This window comes from Podarcis vaucheri (assembly GCF_965113315.1).
Source record: "Podarcis vaucheri genome assembly, chromosome: 5".
NCBI classification, from domain to species: domain Eukaryota; kingdom Metazoa; phylum Chordata; class Lepidosauria; order Squamata; family Lacertidae; genus Podarcis; species Podarcis vaucheri.
Window position 1 is genome coordinate 101,741,544 of NC_138763.1, and position 19,216 is coordinate 101,760,759.

General features: G+C 44.1%; 1 protein-coding gene across 3 annotated transcripts in view; it reads left to right on the forward strand.

The window, feature by feature from the left end:
• MPPED1 (metallophosphoesterase domain containing 1) overlaps positions 1-19,216 on the forward strand; it is a 91,010-nt gene continuing 71,794 nt past the window's right edge. The window contains exons 1-2 of one of the 3 annotated variants that reach the window (XM_082223303.1): positions 1-134; positions 18,302-18,359. The gene's annotated coding sequence lies outside the window, so the exon portion shown is untranslated. Of the gene's footprint in view, positions 135-317; positions 553-2,227; positions 2,389-18,301; positions 18,360-19,216 lie in introns of those variants that run through there. The other 2 variants (XM_082223304.1, XM_082223305.1) reach the window with 2 other exon arrangements.

Here is a 19,216-nt window from a genome sequence, read left to right on the forward strand (position 1 = left end):
AAGAGGTGGGGGCGAAGGGGGAGGGGAGACCGGGAGCCCCATTGCCAGAGATGGCTGCGCGCTTTAAAAGGAGGAGGAGGAGGAGGAGGAGGAGGAAGAGGAGCGAGAGGCAGAGCCGGGCTCCGTGAGGAGAAGTGAGTCTTGGCGGGAGAGCGAGCGAGGCGGTGAAGCGGCGAAGGGAGGGAGGCGACGCCTTGGCGGGACAGAGAGAGAGGCGGCGCTGAGGGAGCCCCCCTGCCATTGGCGCGGGGGGGGGGGCGAGGCGGGCACCCCCTGCCCAAGGAGGAGGAGGAGGAGGAGGGCCGGCCTGCCTCTGCCTGCCTGCCTGCCTGCCGGGGAGGCGGTTCTCCCGCCCGCCCCGCCGAAGCCGCGATGGGGGCCGCTTCCCTCACGCGGGCGAGGCGGGCGAGAGAGGCAGCGAGCGAGAGCGCGGCGGCGGCGGCGGCGGCTGCTCCTGGGAAGCCCCTGGGCGCCTCTCCCCCTTCCCCTTCCTCCCCGCCGAGGGCTTTCGCGGGCTTTGTTGCTTTCCCAGGTTCCTCGTCTCGGAAGAAGGTAAGGGACCCGCCGCGCTCTGCCTGTCACGCGTCTCCCTCCCCGGCTCGTGTGCGCGCGTGTTCGCGTGTCTGCGGCTCCCGCCTTCCGCTTCTAGATCCTTCTTCCCGGCTGCTTCGGGGCTCCGAACAAAGCGGGGCGGGAGACGGGGCGGCGGGGGTCTCCCCCTCCCCATCCGCCAAGCAGGGAAGTTAGTCCGGAGTTTGCCGAGGTCCCGCGGAGGCTCCTCCGGGCGAAGGAGGCGTTGCCGGGCTGGGCGGCTGCAGGACGCCGACCTCGGCCGGGCGGGCTCCCCCGTCCCTCCGCCGCGCTCCGGCCGCTCTTCCTCCGCCGCTCGGCTCTTCCCCGGAGCATCTCCTCCTCCTCCTCCTCCATCCCCCAATTTCTTAAGAGCCTCCTGCATCTGGTCCGCGGGTCGCTCTGCAAAGCGGTCCCTAAATCCTCGGAAGCCCATGCTCCCTCCAAACCCGGCACTTTTTCGTTCCTGCGCACATGCTTGGCTTTTTCTTCCCCCTTTAATAATAGTAATAAAATTGGAAATGTTTAAATAATTCCTTGGGAACCGGCTCCAACCCGGATCATCCTGCAGCCCCGGCAAGGCTTATTAGGGATGCTCAATGAAATCCTCAAGTGTTTCTTCCGGGTAAAATGTGCGTAAGGTTAGCCTCTGTATCCTCCTGACCCCAACGCGAGAAGTTAAATGTCATTCAAGGGGGTTCGCAGGTCAAGTCCTGTTTGCTCAGAAGTAAATGCCATTGAATTGCGTGGCGCTCTCTGCCACAGGACTAACTTCAGCTGCGTTGGGGGCTTGGAGTTTGGGTTAGAGCACCGCTCAATGGATTTCTACTGGACAACTTGTGTCCTCTGCCCTACATTTTACTTTGTCAGTGGTAGTAATAAAACAAAAATTGAAGTCATGTCAGTGGCTAGTAACCTAAAGCACTGTTTTTCTGTTTGGGGTCAGTAAGTGAATTCATTGCCTTCACCCTGCAGAAGCACTGGTGTCTGCTTGAAGCATAATTGTTATGTCCCAGTATGTTAGTTAATGTTGGATGTAGCAAAAGTCACTAGCCCATGGTGTAACAGACTATTGTTCCCGCACATCTGTCAATGAAATTGAGGGTATTAAATTTTGAAAGTTCCTTCTAGTAAAGCACAGTGATATGTATGTATGTATGTATGTACCGGTATGTTCAAGGTAGCAGGCCATTGATAATTCCTTTGGGAAAAATACTGGAGAAACTATATTGGAGTATAAGAATCTGAAAGAGAACAGTAGGATGTAATGGACCTGGAAAAACAAAAACAATAATAACAACAGTAATAACAATAGTTTAATGTTTTTGGACATGTAAAATTGGACACTTAAATTCATACTGTGTTTAAAATGCTTTCGCCTTAATAAATGTATTTTCTTGAAATCTTATTAAGTGTGATCCCATATGCTGTTAAGTATGGCAAAAAGCTGGTATATGCTAGGCTGTAATTTAGCCATGGAGTCGTAATGATATGTTTAAACTGTCATCTCAAGGTTTATTTCATTATCTCACATGATAGGCAATTTTTATTAAATTGCAACCTTAAAATTTCTACCTGCAGGGAATGTATATTGTATGCATATATAAGTTAGCGCAGTGCATATTTATGAACACACACTCCTTTTCTCCCTCTTAAGGTTTAGGAAGTGATATGACTGCTAGGATTTTTGACATCTTGTAAGTAATGTTCTATCTAGTGTGACTGAGGAATCTATCTCACAATTGATACCAATACCTTTAGCTGCTTTTCTGAATTAGGAATTCAGTTTTACAATAATAATGTGATCCAATCTTAAAGGTAAAATCTGTAGCTTGTTCATTTATAGTAGTGTTTATGTTTATTTCTATAGTTTACATCTGTTTGTTATGTTGGAGGTGTTATTGATCTCAGTGTAAAGATTGCCAATAGTTGTTACAGTCCTCCTATCATCTATAAATATCGGGGTTGTATATCCTGGAAACTGGTTTACCCGTAGTTACAATTCCCAGGGCCCTTAACAGACTACAGTTCCCATGATAATTGGGGGAGGGAGGGGCATGCTTTAAATGTATTGTGTGTACACGGCTTAAGTTTCTGGGCCACTTATGAGAAGCAGCATATTATGGTTTTGTTGAACAACCTTTATGTTGCAGTATAACAAATAATACTCACAGAAGTTATGGAAATAATTGTTCACTTCAGACAGTCCAGGAAGTTCACAGACCTCATTTGCATTGTTTTACCTAAACAATTTCAGTCCGACCATCTTTAGTAGATGAGGCAAAAACTTCCAGGGGATGTTGCTATTCACAAGGGAGAGCTAATTACTTTTTATAATAGAATACATGAATACCCGTGTCATCCTTGTTTAGATTGTGATGTGCCTGGAAAGGGTCCTACTGATCGCGTGTTTTGTAAGATCTTATGTCTGGTGGCTTACTTGAAGCATAACAATTAACCATTACCACAATCATCTGCAGTTTAATTACTTAATTTGATGATAATACCGCATGTGAAATTTGTTGCCAAATCTTGTTCTAACAGTCTTGCAATGGAAGGCCATTTTCAGTATAAGATCACCTTCCCTTGAAAACCTTGCCTACTATGCTGGCATCATAGTAAATATGTCACCATTTTCAGTTTGGATTTGGAAGGAGTTGGTTGATTGAGGATGTGGAATACAGTACTTCCTTTCTGCATCATAAACATGTTAATGAAAATTTGAGTGTAAAACCATCCACCCCTAGTAATGAAGTCCTTCTACTCTCTCTTTGTCCTTACATTAGGTGTATAGGAGAGAAGAAGGAAAAAAAGGTGGCACTATGCTTGGCAGCTTTAAGCTGTTTCCCCCCTCCCTACACCTGCCCACAGAAGATAGATAACGAGTAAATTGATTAAACGATGGGTTAAGAGATTTAGGTTATACATTAGAAATAGTGATGAATAACCTGCCTGAAGTAGAACCCTTCTAGAAATGATATGGAGAGCCATGTCAGATCCATTGGTGCCTTACTTTAGAAAACAGAAAGGCAGTACTGTGTGTTGTGGAGGTGTGTTAAGGGGTGTGTTAATAGTGTGGTAAGGGTTATAAGGGGTCAGTGACCGAAGACAGCAAAGGGGGACAGATTTGGATCCAGAATTGGTGTGTAGGGGTGGGATTGGAGTGCTCTGGGATTTATTTGTGTGGGGACTATGGGGCTGAAAAAACGTGAGACTTGAGTGTCACAAGGCATTTGGAAGCTGCAAGCTAGGTTTTTACGTTTGGATGTTCCTTTCCACTGAAAGTAGAAGGCACTTTTTCTTCTTTTTTGCTAGGAGTGCTATTAACTTTCGTTTTTGTTTAATTTATTTATTAAATTTGTATATTGCTCTTCATCCATTGATCTCAGGGAAGTTCACAAAATACATACAACAAAATACATAATAAAAAGAAAAACAGAAAACAAATTCACTATGAATTTATTCATAGGTGAATATTTTTGCCTGAATTTTCTAAACATAAAATCCTTAAACGAATTGGTCACAAAAAACACTGACTTAGTTTCTAGTGATAGTATCAAGCCAGACAGCAGATGAAATTACTGCATTTTTACTATTTTAAATTCCACTATTTCACATTTAACTAATACCAACAGTGTAAAAGTTCATTGTTCAAAAATTATAAAGCTCCTGTCCAAAGGCCTTACAAACCTTTTTTTCTGTTCTGGGGGGGGGGGTACTCTAATGTGTAGAATTGCAACCTAAATGATTTGCACTTTAACTCATTGGTATTGTTTGATTATTAAGGAGAGGATGAAGATTTTTTAAAATTATAGGTTATAACATATACCTATGTTTCTTTCTGATTGATTGAAAACTAAGAGACCTGTAGCACTTTAAATGCTATAATAATAATAATAATAATAATAATAATAATAATAATGATAATAATAATAATAATAATAATAATAATAATAATAATAATAATGGCTTAAACTTTTTTTGACTACAGCCCACCTTGTCAGGTGCCAAAGGATTATTTGTTGCTTTTGCAACAAAGATTTGTGAACAGATTTCTGGAAAACTGCATCATTTCTTGTTTCACACAAGGCATACATGCAACAGCATCATTCATTTTTTGTTTAAACTTCCCTTTATAAATGCTTTTAAATAAAATGCCTAATGTAACATAAGAATCATTTTTCTCCATTAGTTTTAGAAACTAATTAAAGAGTGAATGTTTTCTTTTTTAAAAAAAAAAAAATCCTGTTAAATTCCTTAGGTAATTAACCGGCAGCAAGCAAATGAATTGTTCTTAAAATCAGGCTACATTTTGAGTTGTAACAAATTTAAAAAGTCTAGCACGGTAAAGGAAAACCATTTTTACTATATCACAATTTGATCATTGTAGAAAGTAAATCATGGAAAAACATTTAATATCTGGATTTGGAGTCATTAAATAAATAGATGGTCAGGTGTCATTTTGATGCAGAACACTGACAAATATAATTAGTCTTTGACTGTGAGTCCTAATTTTCCTGTAAATGAACAGTTCCTTTGTTTTCCTCTTACATTTTGCATGGAATTAGTCTGATTTATAAGAACTTACCAAGAAAATGTTATCCTTCTTGTCTACAATTCTTTATTTATGGACTTAATTAGATTTGGAGCCCGTCTCATTTTACAGATATAAAATGAAGATAGATTGTTCCTATCCTATATATATGTTAGACAAGGACTTGGATAAGAGTGGGTGACAATTTATGTACAGTCACAGGTGTTCATACATGCTGCACTCAAATGGAATTTCCTGGGGAGAAAGCAAAACAGAAGTAGGGGAAGGGAATGCTTCATAAGGAAAAATAAGGAGAGATGTTAGCATATGAAGGATCAGAAATGAGAAGTGAGAAGACAGGGAGGTGAGGCTACTCTTCATTAAATTACTCCTAGAGACAAGTGATGGTGCCACAGAAATGTTAACAGAGAAAATTAAGGCACGGGATGTTAAGGAAACATGCAAGGGAAGAGAGCTTTGAGGAAAGGGACCAGGATGTCTGTCCATGTGTCTTCTTTAATAGCGGACAGTTCTCTATTTGAAGGACTTTGCCCAACTCCAATAGAGAAGGGGGCTTACCAACACCAACTGGATGGCTCTTCAACAATACCTGGGCAGTAGACTGAGAAGACTCACAAGGAACCTGATCATCTATGATGAGATGTGTTTCTAGTCGTTGAGTCTGAATTTGCATCTATACATTTAAATCAGCATCTGCAGAGTTTATGGTAATGTGTCCTTGTTTGTCCTCTTTTTTGGTTATGCATTTCTTAACCAATTCCTGATCCACAAGAGGACCTATCCTTGTATTCAGTGACTGCTAAACCTGCTCAGGAGTCTTTGGTGGGATATTTTGTCCAAAGCTTTTCGAAAGTCCAAGTACACTATGTCAGCTGGATCACCTCTATCTGTACACTTGTTGACACTTTCAAAGAACTTTATCAGGTTTATGAGACAAACCTTCCATTGGCAGAAGCTATGCCGGCTCTGCTTCAGTAAGGTTTGTTCCCCAGTGTGCTTGGTTATTTTATCTTTAACAATACTTTCCACCAGTTTTCTGGGGGCATTCAGCTAACCAGCCTGTAATTTGCAGGATCTCTGCTGGATCTATGTTTTAAAAAACATGTTGCCTTGGCTACTTTCTAGTCCTTGGGTATGGATGCTGCTCTGAGAGACAAGTTACATATTTTTGTTAGAAGATCAGCATTTTCACATGAGAACTCTCAGTTGGATTCCATCTGGACCCAGTGATTTCTCCGTATTTATTTTGTTTATTTGTCCTAGAACCTCATCTCTCATCACCACTATCTCCCTTAGTTTTACAAACATACCTCCTACAAAGGTTAGTTCAGGCACAGGGACCTGCCCTATATCTTCTGTCATGAAGACAGATGCAAGGTATTCATTCAGCTTCTCCTCAACCCCTATCATTCTTTAGCACTCCTTTGACTCCTTTATCATTCAAGGGTCCAACTGTCTCCTTGCTACTTCCTGCTATTAATATATTCAAAGGACTTCCTGTTGTTGGACTTAACATTTTAGCCATGTGTTTTTCAAATTCTATTTTAGCATTCCTTACTGTCTGCTTGCACCTCCCCACCCCACGTTTGTGTTCTTGTTTCCTTTTTTGGGACAAGCCTTCAGTTTTTTGAAGAAAGCCTCTAAAAGCTGCTTTGACTGTCCTTCCTTGGAGGTTTTTAAGCAGAGCTTGGATGGCCATCTGTCATGGACGCTTTAGCTGTGATTCCTGCATTGCAGGGGGTTGGACTAGATGACCCTTGGGGTCCCTTCCAACTCTATGACTCTGCTCATTAACCACACTGGTGTTCTCTTGACCCTCATGGTACCTTTCTTGATCTGCAGTATACACCCCAGTTGAGTTTCTAATACTCTGTTTTTAAACAACTCGCAAATATTTTGAAGTGCTTTGACCCTCTTGACTTTGCCTTTCAACTTCCTTTTTACCAACTTTCTCTTCATTTGGGGGAAGTTTCCTCTTTTGAAATCAAATGCAGTGTGTTGGATATTCTTAGCAATTGTATATTTAATTTAATAGCACCATGGTCACTGCTCCCAAATGGCTCAACAACACATACATCTCACATCAGGTGCTGGGTGCCTCTCCAAATTAGGTCCAAGGTTGCCACCCCTCTGGTTGGTTCCACCACCAACTGTTCTAGGCTACAGTCATTTAAGGTCTCTAGAAATTTTACTTCCTTGTCATGACTGGAGCACATATGCAGCCAGTCTGTGTGAGGGTAGTTTCAGCCACTCATTACTACAATGTGTCCTCTTTTGATGCTTGATTTCATTATTCATCTCAAGATCTCCCTGGACCCCTGGGGCCCAGTATCACCACCCACAATGATTCTATAGAAGTATTTGTCACTTTTGGGATTTCTAGCTAGCAGGATTCAATGCTGTCTGTGATGTTCAGAGCGACACAACCTTAGGTACACCCTTCTTTTTGCTTCCTGTAGACTTTATATCCAGAGATAACAACGCCCCACTGGTTCTTTCCATTCCACCAGGTTTCTATTATGCATACTATATCAATGCCATCCTCCAAGACAAAGCACTCCCGCTTGGAGACATCTAGCATTAGCATATAAACACTTATATAAATCTCTCTTTGGTACTTGTGTTTGTCTTGTGGTCCTTTGGCCTCTCTGAATTTCTGTCCTGTCCCCTGCACTCTCAGTGCCTAGTTCTCTGCAAGCCCATTTAATTTTTCCTCAGTTTCCTCAGTTTTACTTTGTGGTTGAACTGGTCACTGCTGCAATATCATTTTAGCTGATCTGCAACTGATCTGCAACAGGCTCCACTGACCCAGGCAATCACAGACTTGTTCCTTCTTGCAAGTATGGATGCGGGACACTCAGGAGATTTTCTGCCTAATAGCCTCTTGCCATTTAGTGACTAGTCCTACAAATCTGGAAGTGCACTTAGTTGTAATTGACCATTATATAAATAAACTGCTCAAAAACCAAAGTGGTTTAAAAATGTTTCATGTTTACTTCTAGTTAGAAATAGGCTTCGGTTTTTGGGTTTTGAATACTAATCCATAATTGTGCTGTCTTCAAGAAAGTTATGGGAGTGGAGAGAGAAAGTGAGAAATCACTATAGATTGCAGTTTAAAGTGTCCCAAAGGATTTGGTTCTCCTTTCAAGATGCTTGTTTAACTCCCATTGACAGTAATGGCAGATATATAATGCAGTCAAATTTTAATGAGTTGGCTTGTAAGTGCATATTTCCATGCTAGGCACAGTTTCAACTTAAAATTACACTTTTGAAAAAGGTTCATTCATTTACATTTTCAACTAAGACCGTTATTTCAGGGTTCTCAGTTCTGCCAGTATTTACGCACATCATTGACTTCAGACTGCAGATGCCTAAATGTCAGTTCATACTAGTATTGATGTCAGTTCCATAAATTGGTGGAAAGTTACTGATTAGGTCAGTGGTTTTCAACCAGTGTGCCTTGGCACTCTGGGGTGCCTTGAATAATGGTCAGGGGTGACATGGGCAACACTGGTCTCTGTCCCTCTTTCCTTCCCTCCCTCCCTCTGATGCCCTCTTGCATCTCTGCCTCCCCTAGGCTTGCACAGCTGTGTGTTGCAGCAGCCCTGGCTATAAGCTCCCCATGTGAATGGTGTCTCTGGGGCTGGCCAGGGGGTGCTGGTTTCCAGGAGCTGAGGCATCCTTGGAGTAAGCAAGCAAGTGGGTGAGGGAGCCCAGCCTACCAGTCTGCCAGCCCTCGTTGTTGGGAATGGACAGACGACAAGTCCCAGGCCCCTGTGGGGCAGTGTGAGGAGGCACCTCTCTTTGGGGCAGCTCAGAGAGGGAACACTTCACAAGGGAGGGTGTTTGAAAAAGGGTGAGAGGCTTCCAGCTCTGCAGGCAAGGGTGACCTGACTGGGCTCCTGAGCCCCACATGGGTGCCGCAGAAAGAATGTAGTTGGCCAATGGACCCATGGACCCAAAAAGGTTGGAAACCTCTGGATTAGGTAATAGAAATCCCAAGCATATGCTTTTAACCTCTGTTACCTCCTTCACTCCTGAAGGCAGAGGTGGTCCTAGATGCTGGGTTCCTGGGAGTGTCACTGCCGTTGAGGAAAAAGAAGTGATGTGCCTATGTTTGAGTGAGGAACTAATTGGAACTCTGCAAGCAGCAGTTCTAGCAAAGTGCTTCATTGTATAGGTATTCTCTGTTGTCAAGCAAGAGAATGAGGATTACAACTGAGGTGAAGGGGGTAGTGCTTCCTCCATGTGCAGGAATTTGCATGCATAAAAGTGCCTCCAGACTGTTGGAGGGGCTCAAGTGCTTACCAATAATTTAGGTTTGTGCAAATTTAGGTTTGCACAATCAAAGTGGGTTATAATGCTAGGGCACCTGAGTGGAGCAAATCAACATATATATATAAATGCAGACTTCCTGCAGTTAGGGAAGTCACAGAGAAATGCACAGGAAAGTGTAGGATGAATGAAGAGTTAATGGGAAGTGGCTCACCATGTAAGCTTCATGTAAGCAAATCTATGTGAGGTTCAGTATACAGGCCATGTAGAGGAGCACTGAGAAGCACACACAGATGAACTGTGAACAGGCTTCAGAAGGTAGAAACCTGCCTATCTTACTCAGAAGCAGATGAGCTATCAGGTGCTCCTCCATCTCTCTCACACACACTTTTTAAATTGTCTGGAGAGTTCCAATATGTACAGGGACTGCAGCACAAGAGAATTGAGAATTTAACCCTTCCACGCCCAAAAAGGTCAGCCCCCCCCCCCCCGTTTTGGCCTGCTAGCAGAGGCGGACCTTGGTAATATGGCCCTCTGTGTGATGCCAACATTTGACATCCCGCTGCCTTCCCAAAGTTGGGCAAGTGCTAACTAGGCTTTGGGAAGGAGTCGGGGGAGGGAGGGGGGACTCTAGGTTCCTGTCACACCTCCTTCCCAAAGCCCAGCGCTTCCTAGACTTTTGAAAGGAAGCCAGGAGGTGCCCCCTTGCCCCCTGCACTCTGTGTTGGGGAACCATTCGTGCTGCCGGAAATCTGCCTCTACTGCTAGGAAAACCATATATGTGTCTTATTTCCAAATAGCCTCAGGGAGGGATGGTGGTAAATCTGCTCCCTCTGTAGTACTGGTTAGATTAGGCCTCCAGCATTTCTGGATGAAGAAAATGTAAAAAGACAAAGGTGCATTCAGACATCTCTGGTGCGTATGTAGCTTAGCCCTTGTATGATTAATAATTTTATGAAATACTCATCTGATTATACCATCTTTTCCCACTGGATATCAGTTCATTCCTATCTCCCCCTAACATTCAATTTATCCTTGCATCATCAGCATGTTATAGATTTGCAAATATCATATGAAAATGCACTTGTCTTCTCCACACTTTAACTGCTTAAATTCCATGTTCTCTCTTGTTATTTTTATGTATTTCCAACCTTCATTATAAATATTATGCTGTATGTGAGCAGGTTTTTGTTTCAATATTAGATTGCATTTATAAGAGATAATCACTATGGGGGTGTATCTCTGGGGTTTGTGAAATACACTGTATAGGTATAGCAAAAGTTGAACAGGGAACAGTAGATAGTGGAAAGAGAGAGATTATGAAAGCAGAAGCAAAGAGTTAGAAAAATGGAAATCAGGAAGAAAGAGTTCAGAGAAATATTGCCCTATCTGTAAATAAAAAGAGCAACTAAAATGTGATTGAAAAATGGCAAAATGCAAAAGATGGAATTACTTTTTGTAGACATGTCAACAATGATGGAATATGTTAGAGTGAAGAGTAAATATTCTTCAGCAAAAAAAGCAAAAATCCAAAGTCCTATAAACACCTATTCATCTCATAGAATGAGATTTCTTTATTAAGGTGCATAAAATAATAATGTATTGCCTCTGAAAGGTCACACCAGGCTAAAAACTACAGCTGATTTTACATGCCACAGATAGTTGTATTAGTCCTTCTAGTGCAGAAAGCAAGATGTGGAAGCTCTCAGAGCATCCCCTCACAATGCCACTGGTTGCTTGAGGTTTTCCTTGCCTCTTGAGGCATCCAGTGCTCCATTTATCCCTCCACACGTCAGAGTTCCATGTACAGGGGATTTGCTCGTTCTTTTTATTATTAAATGTATCTCAAACAAAACTTTACAGTATTCATGATTTGTGGAAAGGAGCGCAGAGTCTTGAAAGAAGACAGACTGTGTGGGTTGTATCCAGTGATCCTGTTAGTGCAAGTACTTCTTCCGCCACAACACTCTCCTCTCCCCTTCTCCCTCTGTGCCCTCCAAAAGTTCTCTAGAGGGTTGGGGGAAAACTCAGAACATATCTGGAGTGTGCATGGAGTGAGGAGAGGAAGGGTCAGTTGAGGAAGGGTCAGTTGAGGAAGGGTCAGTTGAGGAAGGGTCAGTTTTATCGCAGAAGCAGAAGTCTCTGTGTGACTGGAATGACTTCTTTAACTACAACCCTGTGAGCCTACTATTGTGCTTTGGCAAAAATGTCAGAGAGGAAGGTTTAGACCATGGGTAGGCAAACTAAGGCCCGGGGGCAGGATGCGGCCCAATCACCTAAATCTGGCCCGCGGACGGTCCGGGAATTCGCGTGTTTTTACATGAGTAGAATGTGTCCCTTTATTTAAAATGCATCTCTGGGTTATTTGTGGGGCATAGGAATGCGTTCATTTTTCCCCCTTCAAAATATAGTCCGGCCCACGACATGGTCTGAGGGGCAGTGGACCAGCCCTCTGCTGAAAAAGTTTGCTGACCCCTGGTTTAGACCAACAGGATTGCAGATCCCTCCACTTGCAAGCTGTCTACAAATGTGGGCTCTTACAACTATGTTCTCCTTGAGCAGAGGGCAGAAACTGCAATTGTCTTTTGATACAACAGAATAACATATGGCAAATCTTCTCCAATCCAGCAAGACGTTTAACTTGCATCTAGTTTTAGACACTTGACTAAGCTGCTTATAAATTAGGTAAATAGCTACAAACCTTCTCATTTTGCATATCTTAAAAACATTAACAAAACAAATTATGATTGTCTATTTTTGGATCAGAAAGTATCACAACCTGGGGCTGTTAAGCCCATTTCATGGGAATTTCCCTCAAAAGTGCTAAGTGCTAATTGTGCTATGCTTAATACCAAAACCTCCATCTTCATAGTTTTCAATTGCCACAAAAATACTAGGTAGGACCTTCATGAAAACCCTTAAGCTGTCATGGCCTCTCACTTTGTTATAAGGTAAAGGTAAAGGTACCCCTGCCCGTACGGGCCAGTTGTGTCTGACTCTAGGGTTGTGCGCTCATCTCACTCTATAGGCCGGGAGCCAGCGCTGTCCGCAGACACTTCCGGGTCACGTGGCCAGCGTGACGAAGCTGCTCCGGCGAACCGGCACCAGAGCAGCACACGGAACGCCGTTTACCTTCCCGCTATAAAGCGGTCCCTATTTATCTACTTGCACCCGGGGGTGCTTTCGAACTGCTAGGTTGGCAGGCGCTGGGACCGAGCAACGGGAGCGCACCCCGCTGCGGGGATTCGAACTGCCGACCATGCAGTCGGCAAGTCCTAGGCGCTGAGGTTTTGTTGAGGTTGGAACTTAACGGGTTAAGTTCTTCCCATGATGCCACACCATTCTGACGTCAATTTTGGAAGCTTGGGAGGAGCTTGGGAAGAGCATGCCAGTCCCACTCTGTACTTTGTGGGGAAAGGATGCAGTTTTGTCATGGCTGCAAATAGTCCTGGAAATTCCTGAGAAATGTTGGAATAAAAGCTGTAAATAGACAAACCTGGACTGTGTGTGTTTGTCTGGAAGCCAAGCTACGTGACAGTTTTACACCGCTGTGTTATCTCTGCTACGGCGTGACTGAGAGCTCGGAGCAGAGCGTGCGGCAGGAGAAGTGTGCCGGGCAGTAAAGAGCTAATTGAGGATCGCAAATCAATTAGCGGGGGTCGCGCCAGATCAATCAAATTCCACAGGTTATGGGTAACCTAAATCACCTATCGTAAAACCGTCACGGGAGAGCTGCCGGGAGCTGTGAAATCTGCGGTGTCGAGCAGAGACGCACGGCAGGAGGCGGAGGCAAGCAAGCAAGCAAGCTGAAAGACGCAAAAAGGTGCCTGTGTTGCCAAGAATCGTTTCTCCACGCCAGAGGAGCTGGTGCTTTTGTAAGTACAGCTTGGGGCCCCTTGGGAGAACGGGAGAACATGGCAGATGGCCAGGAGGTGATTCAAGCTCCGTTTGAACAGCTTGAGGAACTCACCGCCCAAGCGTGGAATACCTGGGCAAGATGGGTGAGAGCGTGGTTCATAGCCACGGAAGTTTGGGACATTTCCCAGAGGGAACCAGTGCAACTGGTGGACAGAGATGCAGGAAAGCTGAAGTCTGTTTCTCTGGAGGAGAAAATGCAGAGGGAGAAAGCTATGAGAGCTGAGGTCTGCATGTTGAGAGCAGGTGTTCATGCTAATTTGCAACATCACCTGGAAAGCATTGAATCTGCGTGTGAGGCCTGGAGTGTGCTGAAACGTCTGTGTGAAGGCTCAGCAGGAGGCCTAGGGCAGATGGAAGCTGAAAGCCTAGAGATGGCTGGAGCCCCTGTTCCTGATGATTTAGCCTCAAGGAGTGCTAGTGAGCAAGTCGGGGGGGCGGAAAGTTCCAAAGGCAAGTTTGAAAAGTTTTCCACTGAATCTGCTGGAATGGAGCGGCAGTTCAGGGGGGGCGGAGCTGGCAAGGAGTGCTTTTCCGGAAGAAGGAGAAGGAGGCCAGCTGGGAGGAGCACCAGGCAGTGTTTTTCCACTGGAGTTCGTCGGTGCTACGTGTGTGGATCTCACAGTCATTTCAAAAGAGACTGCCCACAGAAAGCGAGAGCAGCTGCACAGGAAGGCTTCAAGGACACCTTCCATGGGAATCAGTCGGGTTTCCATGGGAACCAGTCTGGAAGAGGAGGCCAGCGTGGGAACGCAAGAGAAGGACGTGGAAAACAACGTGAGGAGATTTATCAGATCACGGCTAGTCTGGCGTTGGCTGAAGACAGCTGTGGGGCAAGCCAAGAGCTAAGTTTTGTTATTGACTCTGCAGCTAATCGCAATTTGATTCCAGAGACACCTGCTGTCGAGAGGTGGAACTGCACGGCAATTCCTGCCGGGAAAACTGTACTGTTTGCAAATGGACAGAAAAGAAATATGACTAATGCTGTAAATTTGCATTTTTGTATTTTACAGGAAACGTTGGAGTGTTGTACTGTTCCTGGGATGCACCACTGTCTTTTATCTGTGCCTTATTTACTGAAAAAGGGATTTACGGTTTGTTTTCAGGGTGATGTGTGCACGATCTCCAAAGGAGGGAGGATGCTTGCCAAGGTTAAAAAGGGGCAGAATGATCTCTTCATTCTTAAAACATCTCTGGAGGGTGGTGGGAAGGTTGAGAAAGCACAAGCACTGCGTGCTACAATTCCCAATCATGATTCATGCGTACATGCTTGGCATACACGAACAGCTCATAGTTCTCTAGAAGAACTACAGGTGCTGCAGGAAGTTTCCAAAGGTTGTAAGATCTCAGAATGTGGACATGCTGTAAATTGTGAAACATGCAAACTGGCAAAGGTAAAAGGTTGCAGTTATCCAAAAGTGGAGAGGATAACAACAAAACCTTTTGAACTGATTCACATAGATCTGTTGGGTCCTGTGAAGGAACCAAGTCTGGGAGGGTCAAGGTTTCTGCTTACGATGCAGGAGGATTTTACGCAGAATTCCTGGATACATGGTCTCAAATCCAAGGATGATGCAGCACAGCTGATCAAAGGGTGGATTGAGGGGGTGGAACAAAGGTTTTCCACCAAAGTGCAAGCTGTCACAAGTGACAGAGGAGCTGAGTTTACAGGTTCTGCTTTGCAGAAGTACTTTCGCAAGAAAGGGATACGTCACACAGTGACTTCACCCAATCAGTGGGGGGTGGCAGGGCTGAAGTGTCAGGCTCTGGTTAAAACTGCACAGGTGTTGCTGGAAGATTTTGGGTTACCTCCAAGGTTTTGGCTGGAGGCAATCAAGTATGTAAGCTTCACCTGGAATCGCACCTACAATTCCATGGTAGGTGACACACCGTTTGGTTTGTTGCATGGCAGGAAACCCCAGATTCATTTTTTGCGTATGTTCGGGTCACGTGCGTCTGTGCCGGTACCTGCTGCTTTGCAGGGGCCAGATGGATCCAAGTTCCGAAAAATGATCTTCTGTGGGTATGAGCCAACAGCGAGTGCATGGAGGTTTGCATTTCCATCAGGTGATCAGAGTAAGTTACTGATCGGTAAACACGCTGAGTTCTATGAGCAGGATAAAAAGACACAAGCTGCTGTCAAGCGTGATGTTCTTTCAGAGTGTCTCTCTGATTCAGAACAGGAAGATTCTGAGGGGGAGGAAGGAGAAGCTGAGTCTGATGATGACGATCAGACAACTGACCAAAGTCAGGAACAGGAGGAGGTATCGGTAGTTTCTCCACAAGATGTTAGGAGAACACCCAAAAGCGAGCCCAGTTCTCCTGTAAGTGTAATTGAGAGGATTCGAAAACGTTTTAAGTCAGAGGGGGAATCCCGTGATGCTGAGGACACATTTCCTGGTGGCAGTGAGTCAGAGGTAACATCTGAGTTTATGCCCAGAAGGTCTAGTCGCACAACAAAGGGCATTCCACCTGAAAGGTACCAGGCAACATGTGCATGGGCGAAATTCGCACAGTGTGATTCTGGAAGTGCTGAAAGGGTTCAACAGGTGCCAGGGAAAGATGCTGGGAAGGAGCACAAGGCAAAGGGTAAGGTGTTGAGCTCAAAAGGGTCTTGTCAGAAGGTGCAGCAAGGGGGGGTGTTGAGGTTGGAACTTAACGGGTTAAGTTCTTCCCATGATGCCACACCATTCTGACGTCAATTTTGGAAGCTTGGGAGGAGCTTGGGAAGAGCATGCCAGTCCCACTCTGTACTTTGTGGGGAAAGGATGCAGTTTTGTCATGGCTGCAAATAGTCCTGGAAATTCCTGAGAAATGTTGGAATAAAAGCTGTAAATAGACAAACCTGGACTGTGTGTGTTTGTCTGGAAGCCAAGCTACGTGACAGTTTTACACCGCTGTGTTATCTCTGCTACGGCGTGACTGAGAGCTCGGAGCAGAGCGTGCGGCAGGAGAAGTGTGCCGGGCAGTAAAGAGCTAATTGAGGATCGCAAATCAATTAGCGGGGGTCGCGCCAGATCAATCAAATTCCACAGGTTTTACCCACAGCGCCACCCGCGTCCCGTTTGTCATGCAGAGTCCCAAATTCCCAGTTGCAAGCCTTCCCTCCCCCTCCTTGTAAAAAACCCCACGCAAATCTTTCCCCACCTTTTCATTCATTGCTCCTTCCATCTCCTGGCCAGGGAAAGAGAGCAGCAGCAACCTACTTCAGCTTCTCATTTGCACAGATTTACCAGCTGCTCAGCAACACTGCGCACAACGGGGAGGGTCTGCTCTGCGTCCAAACCTCTTAGGTCCCGGCCCAATTTGTTTGCACTGCTGCCTCACCTTTCCTTGCTAGTTTCATTTGGGAACCTCCAGTGTCACTGAGGTGTGTTGTGGGCATTTCCTCTTTGGGTCCACTTAAAAAAAGATGCAGAGAGATCTGATCCTGCAGCTTGTCCCTCTCTGTGGCTTAAAATGAACCAGACTAGATTCCTGGAGTGTAGGGGCATTTGGGGAGGTGGGGAGGGGTCTTCCGGAGGAAAAACGCCTCCCTCCAAAGCCCTTTCCTGCCTGGCTTCTCACTTGGATGGGAAAAAGACATTGATTTCTCCCATGAGCTAAATTGGTGGCGCCTTCTGAATATTGGGGCATGTGCAGAGTGTCCATTCAATACACCAGCATTCGAGCCAAGAGGCGGGGGCTTAGAGGAAACTTGCTACAAACATTTAGATTGTGCTGATCCACTCTCTGACTCAACTCTCACAAGTATGCTGACTCACTCTTTAAGGAACCAGCATATACACTCTGGTACTAACCCATAAGGGACGCGGGTGGCGCTGTGGGTAAAAGCCTCAGCGCCTAGGGCTTGCCGATCGAAAGGTCGGCGGTTCGAATCCCCGCGGTGGGGTGCGCTCCCGTTGTTCGGTCCCAGCGCCTGCCAACCTAGCAGTTCGAAAGCACCCTCGGGTGCAAGTAGATAAATAGGGACCGCTTACTAGCGGGAAGGTAAACGGCGTTTCCGTGTGCGGCTCTGGCTCGCCAGAGCAGCGATGTCACGCTGGCCACGTGACCCGGAAGTGTCTCCGGACAGCGCTGGCCCCCGGCCTCTTGAGTGAGATGGGCGCACAACCCTAGAGTCTGTCAAGACTGGCCCGTACGGGCAGGGGTACCTTTACCTTACTAACCCATAAAATCTTTTTTAAATGTCAAAATCAGCATTTTGAATTTTTCTCAGAAGTGGAATGGTTGCCTATGCTTCTGTTGATAAATTGCATGATTTCATTTCATTTCACTTTCAATTTGTATACCGCCTTTATACATTAGTGTGCTCAGGGGTTAGAAATGACAAAATATATAACAATAATCACATTGGTTCTATTTTCTACTATATTAAAGTAACAATCATATTGTCATTCTATAACAACTCAAAATGTCTTTAAAATATGTGATCGGCTAAATAAACGCAAGATATGCAATGTTGTCAATCCTTTTTGAGTTTTCTTCTGAAGACTATGGTTCTGTTTCTGTGTTACAGGGTTTCCCTTCTTTATGCAGAAAATAAAATGTTATTGGGCTGATACAACTTATTTTATAAAGAGTAAAATATTGCACTTACGACGAAGCATGCATTTTGCTTTTACAGCATATATATTTTATGAGCAAACATGGATAATAATTTAAGTAATAATCATCTCCAAACTGTTTTATGAATGATGGTTTGTTGTCTCACAAATTGAATGTGGCCTTCTGGACTTATAATAATGTTTTCAATATAGCTAGCAAATTGCCCATTCCCAGTTTATTACAACTGAGTCCAAATAAACAATGAACGTTTTTTCACACAGTTTTTGGTGTTTTTATTCTTTCAAATAGAAGATGTGATTTTCCTTCAGATCAGGTTGTCAACTCCCCCCCCCCTGCCCCCTGGTTGGCCAGTGCTATTTTGGAGGGGCATCACCATCATTCCAGTGATATTAATTCTGTTAATTTTTTGTTTTTCAGGCGGTGCAGCACTGACAATGTGAATGTGCGATGATGAAAACATTTGTGGTTTGAAACTGTAAGTTTCCACTGTTGGTGCTTGCAGAGAAAAGTATGAGATTTTGAGACTGGAATGATGAAATTATTTAAAAGATATGTTAGTTTGGGAGGTGATAAAATTCTGATACAGTGAACAAACAAACTGATGCCAATGATATGGTTAGAATCCAAAGGGGAAGCTGCACATGACCTAGTGCTCATGCCTTATTTTTCCAGAGTTTTCTGCAATCCCCCCTCAAGCCGTTAAACTTTTTTTAAAAAAACGTACCAAATTTACATATAGTTTGATTTTACGAAGGGAAACTTGGCAAAAGGGAAAGTGCACAAACAGCATTATTTCCATTGACACGTTCATTTACATTTACAGAATTGTGTGAATGCTCCATCTCAACCTACAGATCTCAGGCTATGTAATAACATACTTTTAAATACACTGGAAGTGAATAATCAATGCAAAACAATAGGCTGCAGGTTTTGAAAATGGATTATTTTGGTGGAGTCTTGAGTAAATATATAGAAAAGCAGACAAAAATGCACAAACCTTAGATAGTCAGTATTGTGCTATTTGTTTGTCGTATTTTTAAAGATGTGGGAGCCACAATTTAGGTTTGGTAGATCCAGTCTTCATAAAAAATAATTTCATGAAAATTATTTAAAAATATTTATGTGAGAAAAAAAATAATCATTAAAGGAATGTACATTTGTGACACCCATTTTCTGGATTCAACAAAGCATGTTCAGTTATAACTGTTACAACATTCCTCTGGATAATTCATGGTTTTATGAGTGCCATTGAACCATAGGAGAAAACAGACCTTATACTGATTTCTTTGGAACACACACTTGGTTGTAATCTCTTCACGCACAGGCATGCAG